General features: G+C 47.2%; 1 protein-coding gene across 4 annotated transcripts in view; it reads right to left on the bottom strand.

Moving 5' to 3' along the window:
* LOC141161915 (C-X-C chemokine receptor type 2-like) overlaps positions 1 to 14,696 on the bottom strand; it is a 56,899-nt gene that overhangs the window by 19,637 nt on the left and 22,566 nt on the right. The window contains exon 1 of one of the 4 annotated variants that reach the window (XM_073647433.1): positions 10,457 to 10,586. The exons of the other annotated variants lie outside the window; for them this stretch is intronic. The gene's annotated coding sequence lies outside the window, so the exon portion shown is untranslated. Of the gene's footprint in view, positions 1 to 10,456; positions 10,587 to 14,696 lie in introns of those variants that run through there. 4 annotated transcript variants of the gene reach the window in all.

The raw sequence follows: 14,696 nt of genomic DNA, 5'->3' as shown, positions 1-14,696 counted from the left end.
ATATAACTACTACAATACTGCTCCTATGTACAAGAATATAACTACTATAATACTGCCCCTATGTACAAGAATATAACTACTATAATACTGCCTTCTATGTAGAAGAATATAACTACTATAATACTGCTCCTATGTACAAGAATACAACTACTATAATACTGCTCCTATGTACAAGAATATAACTACAATAATACTGCCCCTATGTACAAGAATATAACTACTATAATACCGCACTCTATGTACAAGAATATTGCTTCTATGGTAATAACAATTTTTTATTGACTAGAATATGTTACCTAGTTGTTTTACTAGTTACAACAATATGGTGAAACATTTTATTTATTTATTTATTTTTCTGATTTTAGATTTATTTTATGTTTTGTACATCTTTATAGAGCTATCCTGCATGCAGTTAACAGCAGTTTAGAGATTTGCTTTACAGCAGCCACATGTACATAGGAAACAATAGTCAACAGGTGACTCATAGAAGTCTATGGGAGAGTTTAGCGTTCATTCTCTGTGACCTATGCAGAGGTCGTGGTGCAGGGAGCGGAAGGAGGTGGACTGTGATGTCACCTATTGTGAATGGTGAATTCTGAGTTATCACTATGTACACACGTGGTCAAAATTGTTGGTGCCCCTCGTTTAATGAAAGAAAAACCCACAATGGTCACAGAAATAACTTGAATCTGACAAAAGTAATAATAAATTAAAAATCTATGAACATGAAGAAATGGAAGTCAGACATTGCTTTTCTGCTTCCACAGAATAAAAAAAAAAATTAAACTCATGAAATCGGCCTGGACAGAAATGATGGGACCCCTGAAAATAATGTGACAAAAGGGACATGTTAAATCAAGATATGCCCACTAATTAGCATCACAGGTGTCTACAATCTTGTAATCAGTCAGTGGGCCTGTATATAGGGCTACAGATACTCACTGTGCTGTTTGGGGACATGGTGTGTACCACACTCAACATGGACCAGAGGAAGCAAAGGGAAGAGTTGTCTCAGGAGATTAGAAAGAAAATTATAGACAAGCATGTTAAAGGTAAAGGTTTGTAGTAAAAGACATTATGGTGTGAGTACACTCCGCACTCCTCCGTGTACAGATGTTCATCATCTGTACATGGAGGAGCGCAGACTGTACTCACACCATCATATCTTCTACTACGTGCTTCAAGGTTGTGCATCATCACAACTCAATAAGGTGAGCAGATTTTAATCACATCACGATTGTGTTACCGGGTAACAGCGCTATTTGCGCCCATCTCGCTACTTTTTTCAAAGGTAAAGGTTATAAGACCATCTCCAAGCAGCTTGATGTTCCTGTGACTACAGTTGCACATATTATTCAGAAATTTAAGATCCGTGGGACTGTAGCCAACCTCCCTGGACGTGGCCGCAGGAGGAAAATTGAGGACAAATCAAAGAGATGGATAATACGAATGCTAACAAAAGAGCCCAGGATAACTTCTAAAGAGATTAAAGGTGAACTTCAAGTTCCATCCGTCGTTGTTTGATCCAAAGTGGACTTCATGGGAGATGACAAAGGAGAACACCATTGTTGAAAAAAAAATCATAAAAAAGCCAGACAGGAATTTGCCAAACTACATGTTGACAAGCCACAAAGCTTATGGGAGAATGTCCTATGGACAGATGAGACAATAATGGAATTTTTTGGCAAGGCACATCAGCTCTATGTTCACAGACGGAAAAATGAAGCATATCAAGAAAAGAACACTGTCCCTACTGTGAAACATGGAGGAGGCTCTGTTATGTTCTGGGGCTGCTTTGCTGGCACAGGGTGTCTTGAATCTGTGCTGGGTGCAATGAAATCTCAAGACTATCAAGGGATTCTAGAGAGAAATGTGCTGCCCAGTGTCAGAAAGCTTGGTCTCAGTCACAGGTCATGGGTCTTACAACAGGATAACGACCCAAAACACACAGCTAAAAACACCCAAGAATGGCTAAGAGGAAAACATTGGACTATTCTGAAGTGGCTTCTATGAGCCCTGACCTAAATCCTATTGAGCATCTTTGGAAAGAGCTGAAACATGGCGTCTGGAAAAGGCGACCTTCAACCACGAGACAACTGGAGCAGTTTGCTCATGAGGAGTCGACCAAAATACCTGTCTAGAGGCGCAGAAGTCTCATTGACAGTTACAGTAAAAGGACGAATATGAATATGTCAATAACCCACACCCTAGACTAGCTGCATTCTATCATTTACCAAAAATTCACAAAGACCAAAAAAATCCCCCGGGGAGACCAATCATTTCAGGGATACAGTGTCTCACATCTAACCTCTCCAGACTAGTGGACCACCATCTCCAAGACTTAGTACCCCTATTACCTTCCCACCTAAAGGACAGCAAACATGTTATCCAAATACTAAACCAAATCTCATGGCAAAATAACTATATCCTGGGAACATTAGACATTACCTCCCTATATACTAACATTCAACACAAAAAGGGATGCGAGGCCTTCCACCGCTTTCTACAACAGAAAATGTCCACAGAACAAAGCCTATTCATTACCGAATGCATGGCCTTCATCCTCACCCACAACTATTTTGTATATGAGGGGAACTACTACTCCCAGAAGTGGGGTACCGCCATGGGAACCAGGTTCGCACCAAGCTATGCTAATCTCTACATAGGTGAGTGGGAATCTCTTGCCATTCACCCAGACCTAATCCTACACGCGAACCTGGTCCTATGGCGGAGATTTATAGATGATATACTTTTCATATGGTCAGGTGACCAGCCCTCCCTTGAAAGATTCCTACAAGAAATAAATAGCAATAATTTCTTCCTACAATTTACATAGACTACCAGCACCCAAACAGTTAATTTCCTGGACCTAAACATTTATATCGAAGATAACCACATCCGAACCTGGACGTACTACAAACCCACAGACACTAACGGTTATATACCACTGGACAGCCGCCACCTCCCAAATTGGCTACTCAATGTACCCCGTAGCCAATATATACGATTACACAGAAACTGCTCTAAGGACCCCGACTTCGAGGAGGAGGCTGACCAACTGACCAAGAAGTTCCTTGAGAAAGGATACAACGCCAAATTCCTTAAAGAAACGGTGAACTCTGTAGCCAGAATACCACGGGAAAACCTTCTAAGCACATGCAACAACAAAAAATCTCTACATGAAAAATCCTTACACGAGAAATATCACCTTAACATCCCAATAATCACACCATATTGCTCCAATACTTACCTGCTCAGAAAAATTGTTACAAAACACTGGCACATACTCAGGGACGACAAAATAATCGGGGAACAGTTTACTGACAAACCAAAATTTATATACAAAAGAGCACGTAGCCTAGGAAATATTATAGCCCCCACAATAAACAATTTTCAACACAGCAACCAACCACAGACCCCCTTCAAACAAAAAATTAAAGGGTTTTTTCCATGCAAAAAATGCAAAATGTGCAAAACATTGTCTACATGTAAACAAAGTACTGTTAGTCACGGACCTGAGACCTATCCCATTAAGGACTTCATTACATGCACCACCACAGGAGTGATATATAGCCTACTATGCCCATGCAAAAAAATGTATGTGGGGAGAACGAAACGACCTATGAATGTTAGAATCAATGAACACCTTAGGAATATAAAAAACAAATATATGGGACACCCGCTCTCCAAACACTACATGGAAAAACACAATGGACGCATTAACGGGACCCAAGTCACAGGTATCCAAACCGTACCAATGCATTGGAGATCGGGTGACTTTAACCTAGAGGGCTCAACAGTGAAATTGAGCTGTTTGCATTCACTGATTGACAAATATACATATGACTGACAGGCACCCAATAGGACTATACCCCACCAGGGTATATAAGGGCACCACATCGCTGGGGGGGACTATCCCTGAGGAAGAAAGCAGAGACTTTCGAAACACGTTGGAAGTGTCCTATCCCAGCCCAGCAAGCGCTAACAGGCCTCCGTACCTCGTGTGTCACGTGCTGCCACGTCACACGGGTCCTCGCGCGCTTTCTGCAGGAAGCGCGTACTCACCACATCCGGAACTACGCGAGACAGCGGCAGTCACCGGCCGGGACTCCGCTCTCGCTCCGGATACAGGAAGCACCCGCCCGCCTCACTGGACTTCTAACACACCCTGGGACGACCGCTCCTTTCTGCACCCACGTAAGACCACCAACAACTGTAAGTAAACCGCGCGCTGTGCTGCCTCCACGGGGCACTACAGCCAGACTACCCACTGACCACCAATCTGTTCCCCCTCAAAACAACGCACTGTATCAAGGTAGGGGCGACTACCACAATACCTAAGCTCCGCCACCTATCACTGTGCCCTACCAGGCACATACCGGACCATAAAGCACAATCAGTGCACCACCAGGACTCTACCAAATTACTCCAGGTAATACCACTAACCAAAATTAGATACCACCAGCCCCTCCTGGGCCCACAACTCTACCCAAATCATACTCTTTACTTCTAACCATAGGTATATTTGAAGCAGCACCCAAGGACTGTGGGGACACTGCGGTTAAAAAGACACATGACCCCCTTTATGCCAGAAACCGATCCAGGCACAACCTACCCTGATACGCCGAAAATAAGGTAACTTGCAACATACCCTCCAATTTCCCTACCTGCACACCCAGCTATTGTATAACTAGCCTCCTCACCCACCTTGCTATCCTCCACAGGCACAACTACCAACGAAGCAAGGTTACTGAGCGGGTTAAATCCCTGCCACCAACCCAACAGTCCCAACCAGGACTACCACCACCCTATACAGGTACTAATGTTTTTCACTATACACTAGTGATCCTAAACCATACGAGATACTAACCCTATACTGGACCACAGGGACCAGCTCCAGGATTTCCAAAGACGACACAGCCTTCCCATACCAAATAATCTCAACTAACCAGGTGAATTTCTAACCAATATCAGACTCTGATTTTGTGGCACCCCAGGGGTCTGGTTGCCACAGTAATAGAAATATTATGTCTGAGAGCAAGTGGGAGGTTTCTCTGGTCAGGAGCCCTAAGCATGCAACACTGCCCGCCCAGACCTGGGAGGGGAGGAATCTGCCCTTATTAACTGGGTCTGGGGCGGGATTAGGTAGTGAAGTCCCAGACAGAGATGCAGTCAGATCTGGAGGACAGCAGACAGAGGGAAAGCAAGAACTAGGAGCTCTGTAGGAGCAGGAGCGAGTGCCAGAGGCTGGAAGCTAGAAAGCTCGCCTTGGCTGAAGACACTAAACCCGGACACGGAGTCCGAGGCTGTGGGGACATCCAGGTCCAGCAGCAGAATCCAACCGGCAGGGGATTCCATGTCCTCTGGCCTTAGAAGCCCGGAGGCACGGTCACAAGCAAGGGACCAGCACCGCCATCGTGAAGCGGAGGCTAACGGAAGGCCCCAAGTCACCGGCCATACGGGTGAGCACCACACGGTATACTCAGGGACGTGGGCTACTTCTACCCGCTTAGAGCAAGGTAGCCAGGAAAGAGTGCAGATAGTCGGGGAGGCCTACAACTCCACCTGGCCAGGGGAGATCCTACTTGCTTACAGACTGACCAGGCCCCTACTGCTAACCAGTACTCCCGGGAGGGTCTGCGTTATACCATCAGTAAAGACCCTGAACTGCACCACACGTCTCTGTGTTTCATCGCCGCACCAGCACCATTATTACTGGGACGCTCACACCATCACTCCCATCAACCACTTTAGCTGCCCTGAGGCAATACTTCTCCCGTGGGGAGTTATCCCATACTCGGCTGCGCAAACAACATCAGCCTCAGCGGTCTGCAGCGCGGCGGCGGTCCCCACTGACCGCAATCCACGGGTGGCGTAGTCGGACATTTGTTATCACACTCAGACTGCCACTGGTTTGACCGCCCTGGGCACGGACCGGGTCACAGCCACAGAGGACTACAACCCCCAGCGATCCGGCTCCGGGTATCCCCTGCACAGCACAGGCCCAGGGGGCGCGTCAATTTCATAAGGACCTCCTCTACTCAAATCTAAACTACCTACTTCTCCTGTCTTTACAGGTCCTCAACTTCTGAGTCAAACCAAAGCTCCTCTTCTAACCAGACCAAATAACACTATATCCTAAGGAATACCCTTCCGCCATACACCCTAGGGTGTACTGAATCCCTACTCCTAAGAAAATTTTATACATAAATTTTATATACCTATTTTTTATATACTATCTTTTAACCTTTTATTTACAAACTAGATGGTGGCCCGATTCTAACGCATCGGGTATTCTAGAATAGGTATGGGGCCGACCGGGAGCAATCAGCAGAGCGGGGTTTAAATTTGGCGCCAATAATGCTGATTGGTTGCGGCCGGCGGTCGCGACCAATCAGCAGAGCGTTATTTAAATTTGGCGCCAATAATGGTGATTGGTCACGGCCGCGACTAATCAGCAGAGCGGTGTTTAAATTTGTCGCCAATAATGCTGGTTATTCGTGACCGGTAACCGCGACCAATGAGCAGAGCGGTGTTTAAATTTGGCGCCAATATCGCTGATTGGTCACGGCCGGTGGTTGCGACTAATCAGCAGAGCGAGGTTTAAATTTGGCGCCAACACTGCTGATTGCTCGCTGCCGGCGACCGCGACCAATCAGCAGAGCGGTGTTTAAATTTGGCGCCAATATTGCTGATTGGTCGCGGCCGGCGACCGCGAGCAATCAGCAGAGCATTGTTTAAATTTGTCACCAAAATTGCTGATTGGTCGCGGTGGCCAGCCGCGACCAATCAGCAGAACGTTGTATAAATTTTGCGCCAAAATCGCTGATTGGTCGCGTCTGGCATCAGCGACCAATCAGCAGAGCGTTGTTTAAATTTGGCGCCAATCTCGCTGATTGTCCGCGGCTGGCAGCCGCGACCAATCAGCAGAGGGTTGTTTAAATTTGGCACCAATCTCGCTGATTGGTCGCGTCTGCCGTCCGCGACCAATCAGCAGAGCGTTGTTTAAATATGTCGCCAATCTCGCTGATTGGTCGCGGCCGCCGGCGACCGCTACCAATCAGCAGAGCGCTGTTTAAGTTTGGCGCCAATCTCGCTGATTGGTCGCTGCTGGCGACCGCGACCAATCAGCACAGCGGTGTTTACATTTGGCGCCAATCTCGCTGATTGGTCGCGGTCGGCCGGCGGCCGCGACCAATGAGCAGAGCGGCGTTTAAATTTGCCGGCCATCTCGCTGATTGGTCGCGGCCGGCCACCGCGACCAATGAGCAGAGCGGCGTTTAAATTTGCCGTCCATCTCGCTGATTGGTCACGGCCGGCCACCGCGACCAATCAGCACAGCGGCGTTTAAATTTGCCGCCCATCTCGCTGATTGGTCACGGTGGCCGGCCGCGATTAAGCAGCAGAGCGGCGTTTAAATTTGCCGCCCATCTCGATCATTGGTTGCGGCCGGCCACCGCGACCAATCAGCAGAGCGGCGTTTAAATTTGCCGCCATCTCGCTGATTGGTCTCGGCCGGCCACCGTGACCAATGAGCAGAGCGGCGTTTAAATTTGCTGGCCATCTCGCTGATTGGTCGCGGCCGGGCACCGCGACCAATCCGCAGAGCGGCGTTTAAATTTGCCGCCCATCTCGCTGATTGGTCGCGGTGGCCGACCGCGACCAATCAGCAGAACGGCGTTTAAATTTGCCGCCATCTCGCTGATTGGTCTCGGCCGGCCACCGTGACCAATGAGCAGAGCGGCGTTTAAATTTGCTGGCCATCTCGCTGATTGGTCGCGGCCGGCCACCGTGACCAATGAGCAGAGCGGCGTTTAAATTTGCTGGCCATCTCGCTGATTGGTCGCGGCCGGGCACCGCGACCAATCCGCAGAGCGGCGTTTAAATTTGCCGCCCATCTCGCTGATTGGTCGCGGTGGCCGACCGCGACCAATCAGCAGAACGGCGATTAAATTTGCCGCCCATCTCGCTGATTGGTCGCGGCCGGCCACCGCGACCAATCAGCACAGCGGCGTTTAAATTTGCCGCCCATCTCGCTGATTGGTCGCGGTGGCCGGCCGCGATTAATCAGCAGAGCGGCGTTTAAATTTGCCGCCCATCTCGATCATTGGTTGCGGCCGGCCACCGTGACCAATCAGCAGAGCGGCATTTAAATTTGCCGCCATCTCGCTGATTGGTCGCGGCCGGCCACCGTGACCAATGAGCAGAGCGGCGTTTAAATTTGCTGGCCATCTCGCTGATTGGTCGCGGCCGGCCACCGCGACCAATCCGCAGAGCGGCGTTTAAATTTGCCGCCCATCTCGCTGATTGGTTGCGGTGGCCGGCCGCGACCAATCAGCAGAGCGGCGTTTAAATTTGCCGCCCATCTCGTTCATTGGTCGAGGCCGGCCACCGCGACCAATCAGCAGAGTGTTGTTTAAATTTGGCGCCAATCTCGCAGATTGGACGCGTCTGGCGTACGCGACCAATCAGCAGAGCGTTGTTTAAATTTGGAGCCAAGCTTGCTGATTGGTCGCGGCTGGCGTCCGCGACCAATTAGCACAGCAGTGTTTAAATGTGGCGTCAAAATTGGTGATTGGTCGCGGCCGCTATTTAAATGTGGCGCCCAAATCGGTGATTGGTCGCGGGCAGCGGCCGCGACCAATCAGCAGAGCGGTGTTTAATTTTAGCGCCAAGATCACTGATTGGTCTCAGCGAATCGTATTGGTGAGGAGCGGGGAGCGGAATCGTATTAGTGAGGACCGGGGAGCGCCGCTGCCTGTACCGCTACTTCCGCTGCGAGAAGCCGGGACATGAGCGACTGCTCGCAGCAGAAGTATCCCGACCTGCAGCGCCGCTCCCCGGTCCTCCCTTGAAACCCTAGCCGCTGATGTCCCCACAGTATCCGCATGGTGCTACTAAGGTCCGGACATTTGTGTTAAAAATCGCTGATTGGTCGCTGGCGCTGCCCGCGACCAATCACCGATTTGGGCGCCAAATTTAAATATCGGCCGCGACCAATCACCGATCTTGGCTCCACATTTAAACACCGCTGTGCTGATTGGTCGCCGACGCAGGGCGCGACCAATCACAGATTTTGGCGCCATATTTAAATAACGTCGGCGACCAACCAGCACAGCGGTGTTTAAATGTGGAGCCAAGATCGGTGATTGGTCGCGGCCGATATTTAAATTTGGCGCCCAAATCGGTGATTGGTCGCGGGCAGCGCCAGCGACCAATCAGCGATTTTTAACACAAATGTCCGGACCTTTGTAACACCATGCAGATACTGTGGGGACATCAGCGGCTAGGGTGTGAAGGGAGGACCGGGGAGCGGCGCTGTGGGTCAGGATACTTCTGCTGCGAGCGCCCACTCATGTCCCGGGTTCTCGCAGCGGAAGTATCCGCACAGGCAGCTGCGCTGACATCCATGCGCCTAGGGTGTGAAGGGAGGACCGGAGAGCGGCGCTGACATCCAATTGGTCGCGGCAGCTATTTAAATGTGCCGCACAAATCGGTGATTGGTCGCCGTCTTGGCCCGCGACCAATCACTGATCTTGTCACCAAAGTTAAACACTACTGTGCTGATTGGTCGCGGACGCTGCCCGCGACCAATCACCGATTTGGGCGCCAAATTTAAATATCGGCCGCGACCAATCACCGATCTTGGCTCCACATTTAAACACCGCTGTGCTGATTGGTCGCGGCCGATATTTAAATGTGGCGCCCAAATCGGGGATTGGTCGTGGGCAGCGTCCGCGACCAATCAGCACAGAGGTGTTTAACTTTTGCAGTAAGATCAGTGATTGGTCGCGGTCTTCGGACCCGACCAATCATGGAATCGTCTTGGTGAGCACCGGGGAGCGGCGCTGCCTGTGCGGGTACTTCCGCTGCGAGAACCCGGAACATGAGCGGGCGCTTGCAGCAGAAGTATCCCGACCCGCAGCGCCGCTCCCCGGTGCTCTCTTCCGCATGGAGGTCAGCGACGCGGGCGGTCCTTCCGCTGCTACCGGCCGGGAGATGAGCGCCTCGCACCGCTCATCTCCCGGCTGCATCTCCGTCCCGCAGATGGGTCCGGCGGTCGAGGTCCTTCTGCTGGTACCAGCCGGGAGATGAGCGCCTTGCGGCGCTCATCTCCTGGCTGCATCGCCGCTGACCTCCGTCCGGCAGATGAGCCGCTAACGGCTGCCATCTTTTTTCAGAAATCCCGCAGCGATGATTGGCCGCTGCCGGACCAATGAGCGACGCGGGATTTCCTGGACAGACAGACAGACAGAAAGACAGACAGACGGGATAAGACGATTATATATATAGATACCTTAAGAAAGACTAATTTTCTAACTCAAACCTTGAGTCAGTTTCACTTCACAAGCGCGAATTATAACTGTCTGTATTGCTACCCCTACCCACTGACACATAGTGGTTTGTGTTTCTTAATTCGCCGCTGCTAAGTGACCAGCCTAATAGCGCCTCCTACCTGTTCAATTCAGTTACAGGAATCGTGTGATTGCAGTGATTGCCTCAAAAGGTCGTTCAACAAAATATTAAGTTAAGAAGAAGCATCATTTCTGTCCAGGACGATTTCATGAGGGTAATTTTTTCAAAACTTCTGTGGAAGCAGAAAAGCAATGTCTGACCTTCATTTGTTCATTTTCATCGATTTTTAATTTATTATTACTTTTGTCAGATTCAAGTTATTTCTGTGACCATTGTGGGTTTTTCATCATTAAACGAGGGGTACCAACAATTTTGACCACGTGTGTATACTGTAGGAATTACCAATCATTGTAATTTTGCCTGTGAAATAGAAGAAAGCACCACGCTAAATGTTTAACCCCTTTACCCCCGAAGATTGTTTTCACCTTCCTGACCAGGCCAATTTTTACAATTCTGACCAGTGTCACTTTATGAGGTAATTACTCTGAAACGCTTCAATGGATCCCATTGATTCTGAGATTGTTTTTTCATGACATATTGTACTTCATTATAGTGGTAAAATTTATTTGATATTACTGGCGTTTATTTGTGAAAAAAATGGAAATTTGGCGAAAAATGGGAAAATTTTGCAATTTTCAAATTTTGAATTTTCATGTCCTTAAATCAGAGAGATATGTCACACAAAATAGTTAATAAATAACATTTCCCATATGTCTACTTTACATCAGCACAGTTTTGGAACCAATTTTTTTTTTTTTTAGGAAGTTATAAAAGTTGACCAACGATTTCTAATTTTTCCAACAAAACTTACAAAACCATTTTTTTTTTAGGGACCACATCACATATGAAGTTACCACATTGAAGAAGTTTATTAACCCTTCAGGTGCTTCACAGGAATTTTTAGAATGTGGAAGAAAACAATGAACATTTAACTTTTTTTTCACAAAAATGTTACTTTAGACCCCAATTTTCGCAAGGGTAACAGGAAAAAATGGACCCCAAAATTTGTTGTGCAATTTCTCCTGAGCCTGCCGATACATGGGGGAGAACTACTGTTTGGGCGCACTGCAGGGTTTGGAAGGGAAGGAGCGCCATTTGACTTTTTGAATGTAAAATTTGCTTGAATAATTAGCGGATGCTATGTCGTGTTTGGGAAGCCCATGATGTGCCGAAACAGTGGAAACCCCCCACAAGTGGCACCATTTTTGAAACTAGACCCTTCAAGGAACTTATCTAGATGTGTGGTGAGCACCCTGAACCCCCAGGTGCTTCACAGAAGTTTATAACACTGAGCCGTAAAAATAAAATTTTCACATTTTTCCCACAAAAATGTTTTTCAGCCTCCATTTTTGCATTTTCATAAGGGTAACAGGAGAAATTTGACCATGCAATTTGTTGTGCAATTTCTCCTGAGCCCGCCGATACATGGGGGAAAACTACTGTTTGGGCGCACGGCAGAGTTTGGAAGGGAAGGAGCGCCATTTAACTTTTTGAATGTAAAATTTGCTTGAATAATTAGTGGATGCCATGTTGCATTTGGGGAGCCCCTGATGTGCCTAAACAGTGGAAACCTCCCATTGGTGACACTATTTTGGAGAAATTTCACCAAGCAATTTGTTGTGCAATTTTTCTTGAGCCCGCCGATACATGGGGGAAAACTACAGTTTGGGCGCACCGCAGGGCTCAGAAGGGAAGGAGCGCCGTTTGACTTTTTGAATGTAAAATTTGCTTGAATAATTAGCGGATGCTATGTCGCGTTTGGGGAGCCCCTGATGTGCCTAAACAAACCCCTTAAGGAACTTATCTACATGTGTGGTGAGCACTGTGAACCCCCAAGTGTTTCACATAAATTTATAACGTGGAGCCGTGAAAATAAAAAAAATCACTTTTTTCAACAAAAATGATCTTTTATCCCCAATTTTATTATTTTCACAAGGTTAACATGAGAAATTGGACCCCAAAAGTTGTTGTGCAATTTTTCCTGAGCACGCAGATAACCCATATGTGGTAGAAAACTACTTTTGAGGCACAGTGCAAAGCTCAGAAGGGAAGAAGCGCCATATTGGAGTTCATATTTTGTTGGGCTGATTTGACGGTGCCAGGACACATTGTGTTAGAATGTGCCAGAATAGCAGAATCCCCCATAAAAGACCCAATTTTACAAACTACAGCTCTCAATGAATTCATCTAGGGGTGCAGTGAGCACGTTGACACCACATGTGCCTCACAGAATTTTACACCATTGGGTGGTGAAGAAAGAATAATTAAATTTTTGCCACCATAGTTTAGTTTTAGCCTCAGATTTTACATTTTCACACTGGGAAATGGGTAAAAATGGCACCAAAATTTGTCACACAATTTCTACTGAATGTAGAAATACCCCATATGTGGCTGTACAGTACAGCTTAGCCACACGGCGAAACTCGGGAGGGACGGAGCACTATTTGCCTCCTGGAGCGCAGATTTTCCTAGAATAGTATGCAGACTCCATATACACAGCTCCTACGTAATTCAGATGAACCCCTGAGGGATTCATTCACTATAATGAGGCAGCAGAGTTTGGGCTCTATCACACGTCAGTGTGTCTGGTACGTGTGGTGACAGTTTCCACACATACTGGAGACACTGACACACGCAGACCTATTCAAATCTATGGGTCTGTGCACATGTCAGTGTGTTTCCACGGACCTTGTGTCAGTGGGCAAAACACGTTGTAATGTCCATTTTTTCGCACTGCACGGACACGAAACGTCCCACACTGATGACACACGGATGACATCCGTGTGTCATCCGTGTGACATGTACCAGCGCCTGGGAATCAATGTACAGTTAGCGCTGTTCCCAAGCCAGGTGCTGAACGCTGCCCTCATCATTGCCCCCTGCTTGCACTGTGTGTCCATAAGACCCAGGGCATAGGGACGTATTGTTGCGCACAATGTCAGAAAGGGGTTAAAATGTTTAACATAAAACTTATTTTAAACAACTCATTTTCTGCTAAAAATATTCCCTTTAATTAAAAAAAAACAAAACTGTGCAATTGTTTAAAGTGTTTTATATTTTTCTTGCAACATAGATACATGGAATTTGTATATAAAATGTTCCATATTTAAATATGTAATATACATACAAACCTCAACAATGAAATTGCCACACCAAGAAGAAAAATATCAAAATCAAAGGATTGATTGACATGTTAACAATATGCAAATAATGAAAAAAATGGAAACATAATTTTATACAGCAAATTCACCATACTACCATCCAATATCCGATTCTGCAGTCTAACCAATAAAAAATATAGTCAATACGTAGATAATTAGCGTGCACTGAGTTAGAGTAGAGAGGTGCTGATGGAACAGGCCTGTGATGCCTGGATCATGCACTGTCGCCTTCACAGATTGTCGCTTAAACACCTATGGTTTGATTTAGTTTTCTATGCCTGTTAAATAAATACCACTGCAAAATGATCCTATGAGTGTGCGATGAATTCCATCAGCTCCTCTCTACTCTGAGTGCACGCTAATTATCTACGTATTAACTATTGCTTTATTGAGCGTCTGCACCGGTTATCCAGATGTCGACGGACACCTTTGCTTACGACGAAGCGACTAGCCATAGCATTCTATCACTAGTCTCAGCATCAAACGAGTTCCTTAAGATACCCTCCGAAGAAATACGAAGCAGGGATTACGAGAAAGAGAGACGGCGACTCGTCTCTTATGATCTGCACTCGGTCACGTTGGCAGAGTATCATAAACAAGGCAAAATCCCAAGGGGACTCAGGAGTCACCTCCGCCCCACGTTTTTTGCCGATAACCTGGACTATTGCGAAAAATTTAAGAAGATTCTAAACAAATGCTCGCTTGACATTATTGTACTTACAGTTGATTTCTTACAGAAAGCCATCAAGGATAGCGAAAAGGCTATCGCTGCCATTGAAATCCAACTCACTGCCAATCTGTCTACTACCGAGTGGAATACCCTCAAGAGTAAAACGGATAAAGTCCTCGTCGACCATCAGAAGACTTTACAAGAACGTAAAAGACAGAAATTCCAACGGGACAACGAGGATTACCTCAACAACCGGGTCTACCAATGGAACGCCTCTGTAGGTTTCCACGGACGATGCCAACAACAAGGACCACGCAAGCCAAATTCCTACAGCTCAGGCAGCGATTCATCCACGGGACAGAGTGCCAATCGGTTTTTTATGGCACAGTCGGAAAGGAGGACACCGAAACGCCGACCCACTAGGAGAGCAAGGAAGCACAAAGATGGCA

The sequence above is a fragment of the Phyllobates terribilis genome, unplaced genomic scaffold (genome assembly GCF_046119375.1).
Source record: "Phyllobates terribilis strain yellow unplaced genomic scaffold, ASM4611937v1 Scaffold_9__5_contigs__length_417890890, whole genome shotgun sequence".
In the NCBI taxonomy this organism is placed as follows: Eukaryota; Metazoa; Chordata; class Amphibia; order Anura; family Dendrobatidae; genus Phyllobates; species Phyllobates terribilis.
Note: the sequence above shows the minus strand (reverse complement) of the source record. Positions and strands in the feature narration are given on the sequence as shown.